The 24014-nt window shown below is 38.8% G+C and overlaps 2 long non-coding RNA genes across 2 annotated transcripts in view; one reads left to right on the top strand and one right to left on the bottom strand.

The window, feature by feature from the left end:
- The window catches only part of LOC107318292, a 108135-nt gene extending 84493 nt beyond the window's left edge, over positions 1–23642 (top strand). The window contains exon 17 of the long non-coding RNA XR_004308396.1: positions 19626–23642. This is a non-coding gene — a long non-coding RNA (uncharacterized LOC107318292). The remainder of the gene's footprint in view (positions 1–19625) is intronic.
- Positions 6416–15516, bottom strand: LOC107318293. Its single transcript, XR_001557265.2, has 3 exons — positions 15473–15516; positions 9909–10020; positions 6416–7024 (listed from the first exon to the last, which is right to left on the bottom strand). It is a non-coding gene; the product is annotated as an uncharacterized LOC107318293 (long non-coding RNA).
- Positions 23643–24014: the final 372 nt, after the last annotated feature.

Raw genomic sequence — 24014 nt, 5'->3', positions numbered from 1 at the left:
GCTGTGCACCACCCGCATTGATGTTGCTCGGTATCTCTGTGGGCCCATCTTCTTTCCACACCTCCTCATCCACTTCTCTGGGATTCATACCTAGGGGGCATCAGGAAGAAGCACTGTTGGCCAGTTCCTTTCTTCATGCCCAGGAATGGGTGATGCTGACATCCTCATTGTTGCTGAGTGCTTTTCAGTCTGGATGCAGCCTGGCCAAGGATAAACAGAAATTGCCAAGTGTCATCCTCTAATTATAGTTTTTCTTTTTATTCATTGACAGGTCTTTTAAAGTCTGACAACGCTTACAATGCTTGACAGCTTCTTACATCTTACCTGTGCTGGTCCTACACAGCTGATTTTGAATAATGCTATATCCAGTGGCTGATTTTGTTCTAGATATTTTTCATCAGGGATCATTTTTCCCTGGAGTAGCTCTCTTGACACCAATGAAGTTACATATGATTTATCCAGCACAAATAAGACGAGCATCAGAGCCTTAGACCTCTGTTTTAAAATACTGACAGTATCCAAAGGACATATTCCAATCTATATGTAAATAATGTCCATGATTAATTTAATGCACATTTAAGTTTTTTTCAAGGCCATATTACTCACTGGATTAAACGTACATTTTTGTAATGTATTATTGTTATTGTACATCCAATATATCTAATTCAGCCCAAGGTGATTTTTTTATGACCAAGTAATAGACCACTGAAAATAGGATTTATTATAGAAATGCCAACACCCTCTTATTTATAATATAACAATACAAATTACTGCTGTAATAAATACTCCTCAGTTATCAAATCATTAGTCTTTTATGGCAACATTGACAAATGACCACATAGGGCAATGATATTACTAATGTAATGAGTTAACTTTCAATTTTAAATTGGTTACTGGATCTGGAACAACTGTACATTACACAGTGCAGTTTAAGTAGAACCCAGGACTTAAATTTTGCCCATCTGTATCACAAGATGTGGTTGTACATAATCCTTTTGAATATCCACAAATGCAACATGAAAATGACATCACACTCTCAGCCCACAGTCCAACACAGATCAATTGACTGTGTCCACCTAAAGGAAAAGAATAGCAAGGAGTGTTGGAGCAAGGAGTCTTACCATTTTGGTAAGACTTTATTAGTCCCAAGAGAAAGCAGGTCAGTTGTTAAGAGATGATTAAAATCAAACAAAATAGAAACATTTAGAAAATTTGGCTGTTGAGGGTTCTTTCCCTACCAGGTGTTTGCTTCACAAGAATCTGCTCAATGGCAGAATAAAATACACACACACACATATATATATTTTTTATATATGTGTGTATATATATATATATATATATATAAAATATACATAATTAATATTATATCTAGAAAAAGAGCAGAACTGAGGTCCTTTGTAGAGATTCTACATTTGTATCCAGTAAAATAACGTAAGCAAATCGGATTAAGAAAATGTTATAAAAGTAAGCTTTGCAAGGAGTATTTATTTGAACAATGAGATTGGCAAGTCTAATAATATAAGAAATGTACACTTAGTAACTTTTTATAGCTCAGATCTGTAGTCCTCTGCAGATACATTTTTTTGTCCTCACAACAGCCAAATATTTTAGCAGTAGAAATCAAAATAATTTAATAAATCATTATTGGATGCAGAATGAGCAACTGTCCAGTACTACATAGTTTTATCAGTTTTGTGCTTCAACATCAGCAGTGATTAATTCTGAACTTTAACTGCTTCTTGATTACCAATTGATTGGTAATAAATGAAAGTATGCCTTTTGTCTTTCTTGATCAATTAGAGAACATCTATTTAAGAGAAACTTTGCATATATTTTCCAATACCTGGTTAAGTGGTGGTCATTTTTGCTGCCAATACAGTATGCAGATTTTAAAGAAAGCTGAAGAGATTGGATAATCAATTTGGAAAATCAGTAATGGCGATAGGATGTGCTGAAGATTTTTTCTGTCTTATACTATGCCCTCTCCAACAAGATATACTCAGCACAGGAAAACTTTCTCCTTCATGAAGAACCGTAGCTTCCTGCTCTTGGCTTACTGTCCCTCCAGCCCAACTTCAAGCCTCACAAGTCTCACAGTGCAGCTCACTGGCCAATCAATCTTAGGACAGCTGTCTGTCACCCCCAGATGAAATTACAAAGTACAAAAATTCATGCTAGATATCAAGAAACAGTCTCTTCCCTCCGTCTGTCCATTCTCACCTGGCTAATATGATCTCTTAGGAAATCCCTCCACTTGAAGATGCAGCACCATCCTAGGTGGAGATTCCAGTGCTTTGACACTTCTCCACCTGAAAAACATTTAAGTACCAAAATATACTTTTTGCTAAATAGATATTCTTCAGTCTGTTTTACTCACTTTTCTCCAGCAGAAAATATCTGCAATATCATTAACTTGCTTTGACACAATTCTATGCTGGTTATTAAATTTTTTCAGCAAAGCATTATTTGTATGCACTAGTAGGCATTAAAATAAGGTGTTTGTGTCTGTATTATCATTTTTTTTTTCCTTAGAAGCATGTGTACTTGACCCAACTACAGTCTCATACATCCATAAGGAGTCACCTAAAATGTAATACCATTGATGAACCTTCAGCCCTCCTGTGCACAGCTCATCTCATCAAACTATAAAACTACAAAATAACATATAGAAGCCAGTTCAGTAGCACATGCCTGAACAACATTATTGCCCAGAAGAGATCTCAGGTGGCTGATAGACTGGCAGATGCTATGATAATTAATAATCTACAGCATCAGTAAAATTCTGAAATGACCCCTAAATCCCAGTCTCTGTTGTCAGTGTTTCAGAACAGAATTTCTCACCTTGTCTACAATTTGAGGTGGAAATTTTCATCTAGGGACAAATTACAATTCATTGGTGATTTTCCACCTATAGTTACTTTTGGACTTATAATTGCTACCTCAATGCCAGAGGCCAAATCAAAATTCATTCTAGGAATCAGGTTGTAAATAGGTCACAGTGATGCAACAGCTTCAAACAGCTGCCCATGCTCCGTTCACACTTGATTCTAAGCCCATTGAAGTCACTATGAATCTTTCCTTTGACGTCAATGGGCTTCAGATCATGTCCTGAGCATTTCATAAAAACCTCAGACAAATCAAAACCATTTCCTTTGAAATGAGACTGTTCACGCCCTTTGGTGAAGACTATTTCCTTTCCAAAAACAGGGTTCATACCAGAGACTTTTCAGCTGTAATTCTTTTTTTTTTTTTTCTTTAAACCAGACTCCATTTTTTAAAGAAGCAGGAAGCATATTTTTTACTTACATTTCATCTGTTAACAGCTAAACTGTTTGTGTTCAAGCTTTCAAAAAATATCCCCAGCTGAACAGGCCAGATCTACAGCCAAATGTGGGGAACATTTCCAAAAGTTACAAGCATTTAGAAAACTTTATTTGTAATGGAAACCCCTTGCAGACCTAACTGTAACAGTCATCACATTTTACTGGGTGGGGGGGGCCTTTCCTGCATGCTGCCACCAGTAGACTCCAGTGGATCATTTATTCTCATATAATGTATTACATTATAACAAATGTAACAAATGTAGCTTGTTTAACAGAGCCAAAATAATCTCACACAACACAGTGCACTGAAGGCTACCTACACTGACTCAAAAATGCTTCCAAAATAGAAATTAAATGATAAGATATAGATCTGGAGAGAGGATACATCCACCTGCCAGGCACTGTTTCTGGGTAATGATTTCCTGAGAGGGATTGGAAGACTCTTGGATCATTTTGCTGATTGAAAGCAAATGACTGCAAAATAACTTTACTGAATCCTTGTTTTGACCACCGTGCACATGAAGCATGCCACACATTGCCTTCCTTTTGTAGACTAAGTGTTGTGAACACACATTCAATTCCAAGAGCAAAACTGAGAAGATCTCTTCTGAAACACTGTTAATATGCAGGGGAGGCCAGAGTACACCAATTTGAATTTATTTCTCCACCTAAGGGGATCTCCCACAAAGTTTTGAACTAGGATATCACTGACTAGTGGTCTGTAATAACTATTTAGTAGATGTTTCCTTTGTTGAATGCAACATTAGTAGCCGTAGTTGCAAGAAATGGCAAACTTGCTGCCAGACATGCTCCTGCAGGGACACTGTTGTGTGCACTGTACATCCCCCTGGAATGCAGTGCCTGAAACTGTATTTGGGTCCAATTATTCAATGTGCAGTTTTCTGCACTATACCTAACTACTTATCTCACCATTTCTATATTTTTTCATCAACACAGTAACTCTGCTACGGATATCTGTTTAAGGATATCACTCTTTCAAGGGAGAAGCGTGTAAGCTCTCTTTGCTTCTTGATCTAAAATGACCCAATATGGTACCAGAGGGACTATCTGACTAAGATTAGGTGAATTACCACAGAAAAAAATTAATGATACAAGCTATGTTTTCAAGTTGAATGCAACCACAACAACCCTGCCTTAGTGATGGCCATTTCCTATTTAATTTGTGACTACCCTGGGAAACAGCACTCTTTAAATTTTACTTCTTGAAGAATCTCCTAGGAAGACCTCTTGGCACCTTCACTGGTGTGTTTCTGTTGTATTGGTCCTCCATCCCTTGTGAGAACATGTGTGTAAAACAGATGGATTAGGTGATCATCTGCAATCCCCCCCCCCCCTATCATTTTCTGAGTATTCTGAAAAGGGAGAAGACGTACCTCTCAGGGGCCCCAGATCTGTGATTGATTTTGGTGCAGAAGCAAAAGCACATGTTTTGCAGGCGAAGAATGTAGATCCTGTGGGAAAGCTTAGGATGCACAGTAGTCTTGAGTAGAAGCTGAGTAAGTGAGATAAAGCCCAAAGATGGTTCCCTGGAGCCCTCTATTAGAAGAATTGTCCAAGCTATATGGTAGACAATCCTGGGATGAGAGAAAAAGCTAAAGAACTGAGTACAGAAATACAAACTAAGAAAGTGCTCCCAGAATGAAAACAACAGCTAAGAAGCCTGGAAATGTTTGTCAACTACTGCTTCTGGACTGCATTGCTTTCTTCTATGGTAATGAACGATCATCTCAGAGGAAAAATTATTGTCCAGAAGGAACTCTGTCTAGCACTTTAGGAGGGAGAAATAGAAGGGACAGAAATGATTAAGTTGCCATAATATGTAAAACAGCCTCCAAAATACATACCACACCTCACATAAAAAACAAGCAAACTATGAAGTATAAAATGAGCCTTGAAGGCAGTGCAGGGGGTCACAAGTTTTTTTGGTGTGAGGGTCTTAGTGGCCTCAGCTGATGTCAATTTAAAGAGACAAATGAATACACCAGAAGCAGGAAAATAATGTGGTGTTATTCCCTGAGGTATAAATAGCTCATCAGACACTTTTTTTTTTTTAAGGAAAAAAAAAATCCTTCCCCTCAAAACAACAGAAAAATCTCCAAACAAAAAACACCACAGTTCCTCTGAGTATGAATTTAACCAACCGGTTTCCTGGCTCTATTGAGTGTTTTTAATCCCAGCAGAAAACCTGACTTGCTTATCCAGCTAATTGGGACCTTGCTTGTATTATGTCAGTTCAGGAATCCTAAAGAAAAAGGCTACAAACACACAAAAAGAGAAGGAAAAACAGGCAGCCATCCTGTGGGTTTAAGAATTTCCCTAGCAGATACTGGATTTCCAGTTCTAACTCATTTCTTTAAACTGCACTGGTGAACATCAAAGAGTACAGCATAGAGCATGCTGAGTCCCAATTACACACCTCGAAAGTAAATGTTCCGTCAATGGAAAGTCTTCAGAAATTCCAAACGAAACACAGGCTGAGATGTCCAAACGCTCCTTGAAAATTGCAGTCCCTTTCTTTATTGATAACGATTGCTTCATTAAAATGCATAGTTTCTAAAACACAAAACTACATCACTCCGTGGAAAATTGTTTTAGGAACACTTTAAAGCACATATGGATATTATTACTCTTTGCAAGATATTAGGAAAAGAAGTGTCAAATAATTAATTTCAGTGCATTTCTTTTGCTTTTAACAAGCCATCTTTAGAGACAGGAAATCTTTTCTGAACGCAGCTCGTGTTTCAAAGGAGAAATAGAGTTTGTACAAATAATTGGTGCGTGTTGGAGTTGGGGGAGCATGAGTAGCGTTATTAAAAAAAGAAAGAACTCTTTAAAAGCTGTGTAAACTCTTTGTAGCTAAATACAAGTTCAAACACATATCTCTTTCACATCACTTACCAAAAAATCATGGCCACAACAGTCTTTGATTGTTGGGCGGGATTGGGATTTTTTTTTTTCCTCCCCACAGTAATGCACAGATTTTTCTGTAGCGCTTTGATATAATGCAAAGGAAAAAAAAAACATCATTGTTGCCATAAAATTAATTCAAATAAGTAATGAATTAAAAAATAGGCACAATGAGGGGTCCTTTGTTTCCATTGTGCTTTGTCGCTAACCATCATGCCAGTGCTCACACATGTATTAGTGTGATACATACCTTCTTGCAAATGTAAGTGAACTGAGTATAGCAGGAGGAAAACATGGAAGCATATGTGAGTTATGTTACAATAGTGTAAAAGCTTTGAAAAATATATATATATATATATATATGCTACGATATAATGCCAGTATACCACTTAGGAGAATATATAAAATTATATGGAAGTGGTTGTATATATGCTTCATTAATCCTCCATACTAAACTGTGTCATGGTTTTATAATTTTGATATCAACATTCCACATCATAACATCACATAAAGCACAGGTAATTAAAGATTTAATACTCCAGTTCCATGGACTGACAACTTTCCAGATACCTGGTTCTCAGAAGGGAAGAACAACTGCATATCCCAGGGGACTTCACACTCAGAGAAGAAGATAAGACAGGGGGAAGTCATGGGATCTCCCTCCCTGGTTCTCTCTTGCTGGCTTGATTAGATACGGGCAGAAGCAGGTTTAGATGCAGAACCGGTGAACCCTAAAACTTTTGCATCAAGGTAGTCAGGAAGCAGTACTGAAACTAAAACAGAGAAATCACACAGCAGGGAGGCAATCACAGAATCACAGAATCACAGAATTACCCGGGTTGGAAGGGACCTCAAGGATCATGTAGTTCCAACCCCCCTGCCTAGCAGCGGCCACCAAACATTACACCTACTAGATCAGTTGCCAGGGCCCCGTCCAACCTGGTCTTGAAACACCTCCAAGGACGGGGCATCCACAACCTCACTGGGCAGCCTGTTCCAGGAACCTAACCACCCTTCTAGTAAAGAACTTACCCCTAACATCCAACCTAAATCTCCCTCCTCAACTTAAAACCATTTCCCCTAGGCCTGCTATTATCAGCCCTTTCGAAGAGTTTACTCCCCTCCGGGAGTAAGTGTCCCTTCAGGTACTGAAAGGCTGCAATGAGGTCACCCCGCAACCTTCTCTTCTCCAGGCTGAACAAACCAACTCCCTCAGCCTGTCCTCATAGGGGAGGTGCTCCAGCCCCCTGATCATCTTTGTGGCCCTCCTCTGGACCCTTTCCAAAATTTCCATATCTTTTTTTGTACTGAGGGCTCCACACCTGGACACATGACTCCAGATGGGGCCTCACAAGAGCAAAGTAGAGAGGGACGATCACCTCCCTATCCCTGCTGACCACCTCTCCTGATGGAGCCCAGGATCCCATTTTGCCTTTCCGGGCTGCCAGAGCGCACTGCTGGCTCATGTTAATTTCTCATCTATCAGGACCCCTAGGTCTTTTTCAGCTGAGCTGCCTTCAAGGACAACTCCTCCCAGCCTGTACAGGTGCCTGGGGTTCTTCCGGCCCAAGTGCAAAACCTTGCACTTTGCCGTGTTGAACCTCATTAGGTTCACCCGAGGCCAGCTTTCCAGCCTGTCAAGGTCCCTCTGAATGGCATCTGTTCCCTCCACCGTATCAACTGCACCACTCAGCTTGGTGTCATCAGCAAACTTGCTGAGGGGTGCACTCCATTCCCTCATCGATGTCATTAATGAAAGATGTTAAAGAGCCACGGTCCCAAGACAGACCCTTGAGGGACGCCGCTCGTTACCGGCCTCCACCTGGACATAGAGCCATTGACCACCACCCTCTGTCTGCGGCCTTTCAACCAATTGCTTATCCATCTAGTTGTCCACCCATCAAATTCACCTTCCTCCAATTTGGAGATGAGGATGTGATGGGGGACCATGTCAAAGGCCTTGCTCAGGTCCAGGTAAATGACATCAGTAGCCTTCCCTTTATCCACCTATGCTGTCACTCGATCATAGAAGACCGCCAGATTGGTTGATCAGGACCTCCCCTGGTGAACCTGTGCTGGCTGTCTCGGATCACATGCCTGGTCTTTATGTGATCAAGCATGGTTGTCCAGGAGGATCTGTTCCATAATCTTCCCAGCACAGAGGTGAGACTCACCGGCCTGTAGTTACCCGGGTCGTCCCTGCTCCCCTTCTTGTAAATGGGAGTGACGTGACCCTTCCTCCAATCATCCGGGACCTCACCTGACAGCCACGACTTCTCAAATATGATGGAGAGCGGCTCAGCAACCGGAGAGCGGCTCAGCAACCAAGGCAATGCACAGTTAAATGTGAGGAGTTCTGAACTTCATGTTCTTTTCTTCACCCCCTTTTTATTTTTGTTTGTTTGGGTTTTTTCTTTGCATACTTTTGATCATTCCTGAAATTGTTCAGAACTGTCAGTAAATGCTGAATCCAGACAAGCAGCAGAAGTTCCTACAAGTCTTAGAACACTGTCTCAGCCTATGTGGGATGATAAGGGTTGCTGTAGGTACAGGCTTTTGTGGATGGGTTTGCTACCATGCAGGCTAATTGTTTTGTTCAGGAAGGCCTTGTATTGCAAACCACAACTCCATCATCCCTTGTGGCCTAGTATCACCTTCAGCACAGTCCAAACCACAAATGTGAGATTAATTAGCATTCTCCTTTTTCACTAGAATGGAACATTTGTATGATTGTTTTCATTTTTAAATTCTGCACTACATGTTCAGGTGCTTAAAAAGGAAAAAATGGTTCTTAATTGATATGTAAACATGAGGCTTTTTTGTGTCTCTAGTTCAATTTTAATAAGGCTACATGATAATGACTCTGGCTGTTTGACAGTAAATCACCAGTCTCAGGACTGCCACACTGGGAAAACTTCTTACTTTTAAAGCTGCACTGAAAAGGATTATTGAGCTTAGAATTAATAGGATGGCCTTATGCCTAGATGATACTAGAATTCTTGCTCTTACCAATGTATAAAAATTTTCCCTTAACACAATGGTACTAGACTAGTACAGCCAACTTTATATTTTGGGTTACTTGATTCAAACTGCAATATATGGAATTTCTGGCAAACTGCAGTGCATTCAGCTCATTTAAAAAAAATAATAAATTTAATACATCATTATGGATCACTCATACTAAAAAAAAAAAAAGTGTTAGTCAAAGCATCTTTTAAAGCTCTAATTTCTCATGACAGTTCTATCATTCCTTGCACCAACACTACCACAGCAAACTTGGACACTCCATTGTAGTTAAAATATATTCCATGAACCTACACGGTATTTCTGCATTATAATCCTACAATTCCCCCAGTTTATCCACATACATGGAGAGCTCTAGATTTGCCATCTTCATTTCCTGTGTACCTAAGCAGAGACTTCACACCAGTACTTTCAAGTTTCTGCCCAGGATTTCCCAGAAGCAAATATGTGTTCATATGCACTTAAAATATTTGAGGTATGCACCATAAATCTATTACTTCCATAGCATATCAGACATACATTTGAATGCACAGAAAAACTGGACACCACATGCTGTGCAGTTTCCAAGAGGCATCATAACTACAGCTGCACTGGGAGCATCAGAACCACCAGGTACTACCTCCTCTTACCCACCTGCAGCTGCACTGTAGTCCTGCAGGACAGCAAACCTGAATCATTTTGACTGATCAGAGTAAGACTAGAAGCTGAGCCAGCAACTTCTGTTCTTGAAAGTAGGCTTTGGTCTCTGAAAATGGGTGTTACCATAGATCAACAAATAGACCCAACAAGTGATTGAGCATGCATTAAGATAAGGGTAATAACAAACACATCAAGAAACCTAAGAATGAATAAAGCCAATACAAATAAACAGAACAAAAAATATGTATGCCTCTTCACAGTCAGTCTGGGGAAAGACAATATTTACAACAGATGTTCAGCACCTTCTCTACAATTCCAAGCTTCAGGAAACAAGCAGTGTTTTGGCAATGTCACCATACACACTAAAGGTGTTTAGAAAGTATGTATGCTCTTTAAAAAGCTGAAATTAATGTCACGATGAGTAAAAAAAAAAAAAAAAAAACTATGCGTAAGAAGGTCTTGGAATTTGCTCTGCCAATGAGACTACTGCTGGAGTGCTTCTTCATCCTCTCAGCACTATCTGATGTCAGACACAGTGAGCCCGGCAGCAGGCATGGGGAAGCAGCTGAGCCAGAAGGAAACAAGTACAGGGCAGATCTCAGGTTGTCAGAAGACAGTCCTTTTGCACCTTATGAAAGAATTTTTGTTATTTCAGGAGAGCTCTAAGCTATAATCCTGAAATGGGATGCTAGATATACAAGATTTAGTTTTGTCTTAGCCACCCAAAAGCCGAAGTGTGATGCAAAGTTCAGAAAACGGTGTTACTCATTCTTATTGGACAGCTCTGATAAAAGTGTGGATGAAGAACATCATGCATCTTCATTGCTTTAATACACAGTATAGAGAAATAGCTCTAGAGCTCAGGACACAAATGGAGCTTTAGATTAGCTGTCAACAATGTCATATCCATGTTAATAATGCCCTACTCATGCCTGGGGCTGACACTCTTTCTTATTTTTATTCACAAATTCCATTTAATAACAGCAATAAGTCACTCTAGACAGTGCATTTCTAAGGGATTTTTGCACTTCTCAGGTGGTTTAAGCCACTTAATCTTTGGCCTCATGCCTTAAAAACTCCCTGAGAGATGTGCTAAATTGCCCAGAAATACATTGCCTGTCATGTCTTGTTGCTTAATTAAGGGCCAACCTAGATGGCCTATAAGGACTGCCCTTCAGTAATTACTAATTGATCTTCTACTCAAGAAAAATGAATAAATTCCACAGCAGCCACACTGTCACATGGCATTTACTCAAATTCATATTCCTCCAATGGAGAATGAAAAGCACATAGGGAATGGGTGGATTGAGGGCAGAAATTTTTTAGAGCAGCTAACCCCCACTCCAGAGTTTGTCATGAGCTGCAGCTCTCTACCCTTTGCATGCACTGAGACAGAAAATATTTCTTTTAAATCAGAGGCTTTTTAGAAACTACAGAATATCTAAAAATTCTCCATCTGTAGCTGTTTTGAAAGATAGTTCATCTTCATTACAGATATCTAACTGAGGAATCACAGGCAGGATGATAAATCATCACCTGCTTCTTAAAGCACAAAAAGAAAGAAAAATTTACAGTCTACCAAAATAGCCAGAGGAAAACACATTTCAAAGTTGTGTGAAGAAAGAAGGTGGGGTTTAGGTAGGAATAAGAAAGGTTCTCGCAGCTTTTGTTAAATTTCATTTATCAGAGTACATGAAACAGACTGCCTGGACTAACTTTATTTTGTAACCAAAGCTGAAAATAGCCCAAAAAAAATACTGGTATCCCCTGGTTTTCTAAAAGAACACAAGTGCTTTGGGCTTTATCACATATGTTGAACATGCACATGAAGTTGTTTTCTAGTATAAGCAATATAAATACTGTGCTTTCAAAATCTGTGTATATAACACCATTTATTGACCTTCCATTACCCTGAGCAGCAGCACACTTAACCTACCAGAATCACCTGAGGAAACTGGCAATGTTCAGCCCTGAGAAGAGCAGGGTGAGGAGAGATAGATAAGCACACTCACTACAGCTCCCTGAAAAGAGATTATAACCAGGTGGGTGTAGATCTAATTTCTCAGGTGAGAAGTGACACTGCAAGGCATTAGCCCCAGGAAGTTGTGCCAAGGAAAGTTCTGACTGGATGTTAGGAGGAATTTCATGACAGAAAGGGTGATGAGGTATTGGAACAGGAAGTCCAGGGAGGTGATGGAGGCACTGTCCCTGGTGACTGAAGAGACATGGCTGTTAGGGATATGGTTATGTTAGGCTGATGTTTGGACTTAACAGTCTTTTCTAATATAAATGATTCTGTGCTGACTTCTCACAGTTACATCAGTAGTTCACACATCACAAAATTACTCAAAGAATAAGAGACCTCTCTCTGAACCATTTCAGCTCTACCCCGGGTGAGGAACTGGAGTCAAAGACAGTATTTTTCTTTACTTCACAAGGCTGAGATTTTACTTTGGTAAACATGAGTAACATAAAATGCTTAGCTGCTTTATCTTCCTTATCTTCTGGTATGTAAAGTGTTATGGATTTAGTTTCCCAAAAAACTGCAAATGTTATAGGGACCTGTCACATAAATATATCTGCTTCTCATTATGATTATGCAATTGACTGGTATTTCATCTCAACATATTGTACTAATCATTTTACAATATAATCGAAATAAATGCACTCACCAACAGCAATTCCTTAACCCTTATGATTTGAAACAGAGATAAATAGCAAGTTAAGTTATGAGAGGTTGCTTCACCCTACCTGAATAAAACCAAAGATTTGAAATGCAGAGTCAAATCAGATAATTGCCCTTTCCATCCATCCTCTCTGTAATTTGAGTAAAAACTGCACCCTCTCATACTTCTGCAATTAATACAGTTCTGAAGTAATATGATTGATTAACCTAGCTATCAATAAGACATGTAAACATATACAATGTATGTTAAAGTTTTCTGTTATAACATATTTACAGATAATTATGGGCAGCAATGAGCTATGCATTTCTAGGGTCTTTCTTTTTCCAGAAACTCAGCTTAGCTAGAGTTTTATTGTGCTAACATCACCTTAGCTGAACATCAATGTTAATGCATCATTTTGGTATCTTAGAAAAGCATATTTCCTTTAAAGTAAGGGCATAGTGATGCTGATATTTCTGATGTCTGATTGTGCCTGGTTTCTTGCAGCTGAAAATACCTTTGCTGTTATCATGTTCTGCGCAATGATTTTTGTGTTTTCTATAACATTTTTTCCTCCCTACACATGTGCATTTTACAGCCCCTTCATGTTGGTATAGCATGAAGACTTATGTGGAATTTAGAGGATCTGAACTAAATGTAGCTAAAAGGAACTTTTGGATGAACTGCCTGGGATTTGTTCAGATCTGTTAAAGTAATGGGGGAAAGCACAAAAGGATAAAGAAAAGAAAGGCCTTAATCTTTGTTCCATGAGTGATAAAGCAGCATCACATGGGTGAAAATTGGCCTGACCTTCACCCACATGATGCTGCTTCTGCCTCAGCCACTCTTTCTTTGCTCTGATTAAGTGAAGATAGCCTCTTTCTCTGCAAGAAAAAGTCAAAGAACAAAAAGAAAAGAAAAAATTCCTGTCTTAACTATAAAAGATTTATTTTTTTAATCACAGTTGGGCTCATACAAGCCAGTTTCTAATCTTATTTTTTTTAAGCTAAAAAAGTGCCTTTTTAGAATTTCTTTGGCTCAGTTTCTTTAGCTTCCCCCCCCCCTCAAACCTCAGGGCCTAGATCTTAACTTGCTTCCCTTGGATTTGCTTTGTTGCTCATGTTCACTTTTACATGATAGCTGTTTGACTTAAATGGGTTGTTCGCCAAAGGATTGCCCCTTGGGGAATGGAAAAACTGGAGGGAGGGAGAGAAAAAGCAGTACTCAGCTGGCTTAAATGGCACGTACAGTATATCTATTGGCAGGGTATTGCCAATGCTCCGAGGAGACCTTCAGTGCTCAGCTTTTACCACTGGATGCCATCCACCAATTGAGATTTAGTTTTATGCATCAGGTTATCTACAATCCTACAGGCAAGAGAAATTTAAGTTGTGACACTGCTGTCCAATAACTCTTGTGGATAATATTTTTAATGGCATGATATGTAAATTTGACAAGGATATAAGAAGTCATTCTCCAAATAGTCAACAAACTCTGAGAGCAAGTGATGTTTTCAAAGCCTAAAGAAGGGGCCCACTGAAATGTATCTCCTTTTTATGGGCAGTGTATAGCCCATTTTTGCAGCAGGATCAAAATGCATTATTAATCAGACATCTCTCCACTAAAAAAAAAGTAAAATAAATCTGTTAAATTCAAGGTTACATAGGTGTACATATATGTGTATCTGTTTGAATAGAATCTAGCTTCTCAGCTGAATGAAATCCAGTGAATGATTGGTTAAGTCCACAGGCTAGCTTCAATTTCCACTGGTCATTTTTTCACCTCAGGAGCTAAGACTATATGATGCTGTGCACCATAATGGAATGTCACTGTAATGTGTAATGTCTGTTATTATATTACCTATCTGAGGTAGGGAATGAGGAAAGACCTCCTCAGCTTAACTTCAAAACACGTCAGATAGCTTTTAGCTAGAAACATTCTATATTATACAGCTGCTCTATTAGAGATGGGCAAGTTATTTAGCAAGTTCACCATAGTTTCTAAAAGTGAAATCAGATGTATGGATACTAGCACACACTACGTCCAGTATGTCTTCTCCCGATTAGTCCGTGTTTGAAACAATGTACACAAATTCATTGTGTTTAGAAACTTTCTAAAAGCTACTGCCAAGAACCACAATTTAGAACTTGCACATCAAAGTTAAAGAAGTAGTATCAGTGTATTTGCTTAAAATAATAACAAATATCATCTTACTCTTTGTCAGTGGTTTCAGAAGCATCAGAATGAATGAGTCATATTCTGTCCTAAGCAGGTATTAACCACCCATCTTTGCATGATAAATATAGATAAATTGATTATTTTTATTAACAAAGCTGACATTCACAGGATGTTGATTTTGTGTGCAATAAAAACAAAGACCACACTATCACTCCTTTGTTTTCTTAAGTTCTACCATTGTGCCCACATAGAGTACCACAGAAAATGTTGTGGTTGTAAAGATGTTCTGCAACAGTTAAAATCTGGATTCTGATTCAAAGCCCATTGAAGGCAATGAAAAAACTCATATTAACTTCAGTGTGCTTTGGCTCTGGCACTTGTTTCTTTATTTAGAACTTGTAATGATTATTTAGTGGAAAAGACAAGTATTCTGAGCTTTGCATGCTTCAGTCCTCCTGCTAAAAATAAAATTAAATATGTACAGAAAAGAACTTTTTTCAGAAAAAAAACATACCAATTTCTAACAAGTTAAAATTATTCTGCTACCTAATACTGCAATGCAATAGAAAGCAGAGCAATAATAGCAGGGGGGTAAAGTCCAAGGGTACAGCAAGTGAGGATATGCCCAAATGCAGCAGACATAAACATGGAAACAATGAGTGGAAGGGGGAGCGGGGGGAAGAAGAAAAGAAAGAAAAACAAATAACTGCTTACCTTCAGAAGGCCTCAGGTATGCAAGGATCTCCAGTGAGATGCCCTTACCTCCACTGCCAACCCTTAAATGAGGTCTGAGAAGGGGTGCATCCTGGCTCCACCCCTTCCAGTCACTCAGGTACATTGCATGCACCTGAGCTCCCTGGGTTGGCCTTGCCTTCCCACCAGTGCTCAATCACTGCTTCAAGCTGTGACTCAGCATTTCTGCTGCAAATACATACATCAACATGCATTTATGATCACATATGGAGAATCACGAATGTATACGTTTTCTCACACACATACAAATCATATTAAGAATTTAAGGTACAAACCTTTCAGGTTTGGTTCACTGGCCCAGACAGGAGTGTCCAGTGCTGTCTCGGATGCAGCATAGTGTCTCATACACCCATGTGAGACTGGCAAACATGGCAGAGGATCTATAAGAGCTCTATTTTCTTCTGGATTGGCATTTGGAGGTCAGGTGGCATCCTTAGCCCTTGTCAGATGGCAACAGGGTCCTGATTTGGGGCAACCCAAGAGAGCCTTTATCGTAAGTAGTTGAATAGCCAAGAGTAGATTATAAAAGCTCTGTATATTTTCCCCACAGTCATCTTCAGAATTGTCTTTAAGCTCAGGATTTGACAAACCAACTGGTTTTAATTTTGTGGCTTGAATCACTATTTCATTAACAAGAGGACAACATTCATGATGGCATATAAAATATTGACGCAATTGGCTAAATTTAAAAAGAGGAACATACTGAAAACCACATTAAAAAAAAAAAAAGAAAAAGAAAAAAGAATGTGCTTTTATTTAAAGCACTAAAAATACTTTTAAAATACATTTTTGGCTGAGCTGTCTGGTTCTTTCAGAGTTTCTCAGTACTACAGCATTGCTTTCACATGCCCATAAAAGCTCACATTAAGCCAAAAATGGCATCACCCTAGCCAGTAGAGAGGGAAGGCAGTTTGTTGACTTCACCTGTTAGCTAGCTATCGACAGGTCTAATCTGAAGCTTTCCTCACCAGCAGATGATAACAAGGATCAGTACCTCCTTTTATTTAAAATATCTTGTATGTGCCATTACATCTTACTGAAAATGCACATTTCTACATATTAAATTGCTCTGGGTACAGCACATTTTGTATGATTTTTTCAATTCATGGCAGCTGCCTCAAACAAGCTTGAAAGGCTCTATTATGGTCTGTTGGGTCAAAAATTGCTTTTTTTTTTAGCAATGAAGTACTTAGTTACAGTGAATTGGTAACAGAATATCCATGCCATAATATGCATATTGTGCACGGCAAAAGGCGAATAATTTGTAATCTCCATTTAAACTAAAAGCATAAATACCTACTGTATTCAGCAGATCTGAAATGTCCTACCAGTACATATTTGAGATGTCAATGTGTTTGTGTGAAAGACCAAAAAGATCTGTGCTATGATAATGCAACTTATCGACCAAAAGTAGGATTTACAGCTCTTCTGACTTTTTGATTACTCCCACTTCATTATTAGCGTGCAATCCACTCAAATGTAGTTCAGGAAATTCACAATTGAAAATCTATGGCCATTAATGTACATCCCACATGCAGTCCTCAGCAGTGACAGAAGTTCAGGTAAGAAAGATGTGTTGTCATTCTTAGAGACCCCATTTCTTGCTCCATCATTCACATTAGGAAAAACTGAGGAATAACACAAGAATTCACGTGTATCAGAAATCAGGCTAGGATTATTTATTTGCTGTTATCCTTTTGCTGTGCAAATTCAGATCCTCTCACTTTCGATAATATTTCTTCATATAATCCATCCTCATCTGTGATCCTTGTTAACTTTGTGCAACAGAAAGTAAGTCCACCATGCAGAAGAGGGCATTGGAAGGGGGAGAATAATATTGAAGTCATATGTGAGTAATGCTGGTGACTGCATCACCACTGTCCTCTCTGTCCCTCCTGCAGTCCTTATTTGCCAGGAAATCCCTTACTCGGACTGCTTTTTGCTCATATATTTTTGCTGATATTTAATATTCTTTCTCCTCCTTTCTCTTAATTTTTTAGTGATCCACATGTAGTACATATAATAAATACATGGACTCACTTACAAGGCCTACAAGGCCTGAAGATATTGTTCATTATGTTTCATGTGCCACAATAGATCAAAATTATTCCCAGAAGGGTATGTGTTTAAACTGGCAAAGAAAAGTGACTGACATTTACCATAAGTACTTTTGTCAAAGCTTTGGCATGTTATCAGTTTGCAGAACTCTTCTAATGATCAGTGTCCATACCCACCAGATGTGCTATGAAGAATATGCCGGATACTTGTAAAATTCTGCTTCGCTCATAACAGCAAATGTGTAAAATACAAACAGGTTAGGCTACAGATTCTGCTACGGAAATTTGATTGGTTAAAAAGCTGAGCCTGAAGGGTCGGAGAATGTAAATAATTGGAGGCAGGAGCCTACCCTCTTGGCTAGTTTCAGAAAATGTGGATTATCATCTATATCCTCAAAATCTAAACTGCCTTGTATAAATTTGCAGCTTCCATACTGATGCAGGCAGAAGTAGGAAATACTTAAGTTAAAATAAGATTGTATCTCTGTATCTGAGGGAAGAAAAAAAATAAAAGACAAAGAAAAGAAAAACAAGACAGCATTGCCTATTCCTGTTTGTTTATCCTATTATTCCCAAATGCCCATTCCTAGTTCATAAACATTATTGTTTTCAAAGGGTACAAGAACAAGCGCTGAAATGAAGTCTGTCACGAACACATGGAGGGAGGATTTAATTCTTTCAGGCTCTTAAGGCGCCAAGAGCTTGGCAGAAGTTGCTTGCTATTCCTTTTGCTCCATGTTTTGAAATAACTAGCCTACAGAGAGCTTGCTAACTATACCAGTGCATGGTAGGTGCTTGAGCTGGATTCAAATCTGCTCAGAATATTTGAAGTCAGCAAAGCTTGTAGAAAATATTGGTGAAGGGAATCTTGGGCCAGGTTCCCCTTGTGACTTTTCCAAATATCCAAAGAATCTTTTTCCTGAGCTACTCATCATGGCATGTAGACATTTATTTATGAAGTTCTAAGGCTCTAAATACTGCACATCAAGTAAATTCTTTAAGTATTGAATATCAGATTTTTTATTAAGTATGAATTATTCTGTTGGGCTATGTTCCTATTGAGACAGACATTAGTAACAAAACATCAGGCTTTTGTTCATCTTCTCTTTAGGAAGATTACAAGTATTTGTGAATTCCAGTAAGTGCTTCTACACAAAAAGAGGTTTTCTCTTAGATAAAAACTCAATTTTACCACTTTCTTATCCACCTTCTACCAGTCGTTCAAACACAGATTTTAGATCCTTGACAGATCATCCTGAAAAGTGACTCAACAAAATTAGTGTGTCTACTTAGTGGTATTTATTTGCAGTGATTGCTCCCACAGTGGTTTTCACAAAGTAAAGCTAGAGAAGATTATGGTGCACTTTTTGGGGTTGTGCTCTGGTTTGGAGTTTTATTTTGTGGATACTCACCCCTTTTCCAGCAGCCATAACAGTGGTTAAAATACTGCCAATTCCTTCTTTGACCTTGCTTAGGAAAAATCTCAGATGATGCAGAATCATATATGAGCTCTAGTCTTCAGGTGTCCTCATATGCACTCATTGTGTGGAACAGTTATTACTTGGCTGGTTTTGCTCTGCTTCTTATTATGGCCTAGGAGGCTCTGTGACAGCCCTTCCACAAGCTGGCTCTTCCACTAATTTACTGTGCATTCAGAGGGTAACATTTCCAGAGTGCAACCAAATGAAAAATAAAAAAACAACATGGGACTTTATTAAGATATATGCCAAAATTACAAACACAGAGGTTTCTATATATGCATGCTAATCATTTCTAGTTATGCATGAAGTTAATTTACAAAAGCAGATTTACATTATTTTAATGGCATTCTCTACAAATAAGATTCAATGATTTCAGTTTGGTTTTGATGCCCTTTTTATGTTTTGCTTGTTTTAAAATATGTTTTAATTTGCTTTGTCAATAATAAGAAAAATTAATGGAGCTCTTATTAAGGTTAAAAGCACCTCAGAGAAGCCATCACTTGTCAGTTTTTGTTTTATTGCTATGATTACAACAAAGTTGTATTGGCAAAATAATAACCTCTTTTTCTCTGGCAGGTTTCAGGTTGCTTCTGGAGAGAAGTGATGTGGAGCTGTCCTATGCAATGACAGGGAAGCACTTGCAGAGCAGCACAGAGGTTAGGGATACCCCTTGGAGGAAGACATTCATGCTCTGTGCCAACTTGTGGGCTCCCATCCACCTCCCACTGCAGCTCCTCTGTCTCCTGCCGTGGGACACCACCAACCCTGGCTGTCCTTGGCTCCATCACTTCCCAAGCTCAGCAGGACTCAGTTCACTGGCCCAAAACAGTGGAATAAATCTCACAGTTTTTCCCTAATCCTTGAGTTTTCATGACGGCAGTTTTCCTGTTGATTTCAGCAGAAGTGGTATCTGAAGATGAATGGCAAGATAATACCCATTTGAAATATAAGTGGACAGCAGCATCAGATCAAATGGGTGGTGAAAAGAGACTGAATGGAAAATGATGACAGGACAAAAATACCCCTTCCTACCTACATCTTCAGTGTTTTCATTTCCAAGCATTTGTTAAGCAAGGAAGGAGTTTTCTCTCTATTTAATGTAATTTAGTGATAATTCTTTGGAAAAGGGAAAAGATCCTTTCACAGCTGTATCAACAATATCTTCTCTCTCAAAAGAAAACAGCAGCTGACTTAACATGTCAAGCATCACGTATTTGGCCACAGAAGGCAAGTGTAAGCCAGACTGGCCAATAGCACTGACTTGGAACAATGCCACTGAAAAGTTGGTCTGTAAACTGATGCTACCTTATTTCTTGGATTGTAGAAGGGCTTGCTGAGATTTAGCAGCAATGCAGAACTACCACATTCCTCGTAGATATTTCTTTTCTTGTTACACAAGATCCATGCATGAAGTGAAAAAGAACAAATGAACATCAGGTTTACATCACCACTGATATGTGAATGATTGATCACCCATTAAATCACATACAGAGCTGGTAACAGCACACGGGGTAGCGTTAAAGTAAAATGTTTGATATTCTTTACTCTAATTAAACATGGAAATAATATGATGCAGTCTGTATTGTAAATGTTATTGCAGATTATAGACCTAAAGGAGAGGTGTTATGCCACCTTTATAGCCTCCAGTTCCTGGAGACTGTGACTTAGAGCTGCCTCAGGGCTGCCCTAAATTACACCAGTTGGTAATGACTCCCAAAGGGCCGCTATGCATCCAGTGGTTGCTGGAGTGTAAAGTACTTTGGCTATGCCAACAGCCCATCATTTCGCAATGGAGGCTGAGAGCAGCTGGCATAGTGCTTGGAGAAAATCCCCAAGTAGTGGTTTAAGACATTTTTCGAACTCTTTTTTTTTATCATGAGAGTGATATAAAATAAAGGCCAGATTTCACAAACACACAGGGGCTTTTTCTTTATTATTTAAGCATCTGTAGTCGTGAGTTGATAAACTGAGAGATGAGGGTTTCAATAGGATTTCAGAGCAGGTATCAACCCAATATGCTTCAGCTTGGCAGCATTCCAGCTCTCTGCCCTGGCCCAGATTCCCTGCATTGTGCAGTGGAGCACCACTGGCTGTCAAAGGCATACTCCTGGTTTACATCTCTGTTAGTAAAAGGAGAACTGGATTCCCCCTTGTAAGTGCCAGTTTTTCAATTCAGGATCATATTCCATTCTTCGATGGAAGAATGTCATCGATAAAACTTGACTTTCCACATGTAAAATGTTTTTGTAAATGTATGTGTGACTCATTCAATAGCTCAGACCATCCGCACTCAGTGAGTGATGATTTTTCTGTGCAGTGGGTGGGTGGGCCAACCATTCTTAAGCAAACCTCAAATATCAAAAAGTCTTCTTGGAAACTGGGGCATAATATTGGCCATTTGGAGATTTTATTTTGATGTGATGCTCACTTAAACCATCCTGAAGATAACAGCTGACTGCTAGCAGCAGAAACTCATAACTCACAAGCTGAGCTGATGCAGTCCAAAATTCAGATGACTGTGTTTCCAAATCTCTGAGACAACAAGCCACTGCTGATGATCTTACTATCAGAACTTTGAAACATAATCAAAAATAAAGTAATTGACAAAGATATCACAGGTAAGAAACATACAAACCCTATGGGCAGGCACAGGTTGGTGTTTTTCTTAGGTAAATTTACTAGAGAAAAGTATCTTTTCTATTCTAAAGAGAGCTTTTTTAAAAAGTCACTGAATTCCAGTATTACTGAGGAGAAGAACAATTTCACAAAGAAATATTTCTAGATGTGAATTCATAAAGAACTCATTCTCGTATTTTGTGGAGGAAGATGAGTGTTAAGACAGAGGGCTGAGCTGTAACCATTCTAATGGGAGGAAAAAACTAGCATTCCCTTCTCTTTTGCTGAGTTTTTGAGCTAGCCTTGGCTAGCAGATCTGAGTAGGGTGGAAAAAAGTCAAAAGAAGGACTGATTAAAGAAGCTAATGTTGCATCTTGTCTGCTCCCTGACTGTGCATCCTTCTGTGCACGTGGAAGAGAGATGGTCTGGCATTTCTGTCTCTCCCTGCAAGGCTCAAATGGTGGTTAGAAAACTTCCTTAGTGCTTTGTACATATCTGCTTACACATGGACACATCCCAGTTCCCAGCAAAAAAGGTGAGGAATGTGGATCATCAAATGGTAGAATAAAACATAACAAAATGGTCAGAAAGAGATCATCTGGCCCATCGTTCTGCCTGAAGGCAGGATTGACTTCAGCTAAGTACATTCTGATAGCCATCTGTCACTCTATTTTTTGAATTATTAAATTATTTTTAATAGTTGTAACACCTGTTATTATCCTCTAAGCAATCCATTCCAGTGATTAGCTATTATTTCTGCACCCTGTAGTAACACTGCTAACCTAGAACTAGCATGAGCCAAGTATTGGCGGTCCATCACTTGTTATACTCACTTCTTTCACTAGATCCTTTCTGGAGTTTGGAAAGAAGCCTAGATGACTGGAACCTCCCATATCAAAGGACTTGGACCATGATTTTTGTTTATTTAATGGTTTAAATTTGACAGAATTCCTTGGATGGCAAAGGATTTATTTTGTATTTCCCCTGGAGCTGGAATATAATACCTGAGGACTGGAAAATGTTTTGTTAAAACATAAAAGCAACTGATTTTTTCTCCTGTGTACTTTTAAAATTTGTTCTGAAGGCAGAAAGGGATGGAAAACTGTGTAATTAAAGAAATCTAAAGGAGGGACAGTAATGAACAAATACCATTATTTTTGCCACAGTTCTTGAGGAAGCTAAGATAGAGGTGCAGAAAATCTGTTACAGTGATGCACTTTACTTAGCATGGGAGTTCATGCAGTGCAAAGAGCTTAATGTGTGCAGCTGAGCTGGGCCTAATGGGCATCAGTTGTTATCTGTGGAAATGGAGTCTGTTAGAAGGAGGCTGGCTACTATACCCATCTGAGATGGCTAGTGGGATTTTCAACGTACTAGTGACCTTTTCTTACTCATTTTGCTGAATTTTTATCCAATAAAAGCCATCATCTGCCCAATATACCCAAGTCTGTATTGTGCATTCTGAGCCCGTTGGTGAGGGTATTGTGAGAAGCAGATGGAGAGGAGGGGAAGACTGTAGAAATGGAACAGGGGCTGGGGAATAAGGGGAGCTGCTGAAAGCCGTATACACTCACTCTCACATTTTTATATATACTTTTAAGTAGGCTTCTATACATACAAGTATATGCATATATATACAAAGTGCATTCTACACATTTCTCTGCCACAAATGTAGAAACTGCTGTGAATCTGCCAACAGGCTTTGCATACTTCCTTATGCTAGGAAAATTCTCTAGGAAAACAATTATATACCTGTTGTAAATTGATCCAGTTTGATAAGAATTTTGCTTGTTAATTATATCCCTTATAAAGCTCCAGGCACATGAAGAAGTTACAGATAATTATGAGTAACTAAGTATGGAAATTTAAATAGCAAAAAAATTATTACCTGTTAATGCTGCTCCCTGTCCATTTTGATGGGTGCATATGGTTATGTTTACCCAAAAAGTCAAACTCTCCAATATTGTATTAAATAAATATAAGTTTAACAGAAAGAAATGTTGTTGCTGACTTTGTTTTCATTGTGCAGCAAATTATTGCCCTGGAAGGTTAAAATATGGCTAGTGAATGCCAGAAAGACTGAGTGATATTGCTCCATAGGGCTGCTACTGCAGTGTAGTAACCTAATAGCTCCGATTTTCAGAATCCTGACAAGTTACTAAGGCTTTGATCAAACATGAAAGGAAGTACAGTTTTGTTCCAGACCATTTAGAACAAAAGCTTTGTTTACTTTTTTTTCCCTGTTTTTGTTTTTGTTTTCAAATAAGATCAGCTTCAATCTCAGGTCAACATGACATTCCAAAGTCTTTGTGCAAAGATGGGCTACTTTTTCAGTAAAATCAGCTCTAT

The sequence above is a fragment of the Coturnix japonica genome, chromosome 9 (assembly GCF_001577835.2).
Source record: "Coturnix japonica isolate 7356 chromosome 9, Coturnix japonica 2.1, whole genome shotgun sequence".
Lineage (NCBI taxonomy): Eukaryota > Metazoa > Chordata > Aves > Galliformes > Phasianidae > Coturnix > Coturnix japonica.
The sequence above is the reverse complement of the archived record's forward strand: the minus strand, read 5'-3'. Positions and strand labels throughout refer to the sequence as shown.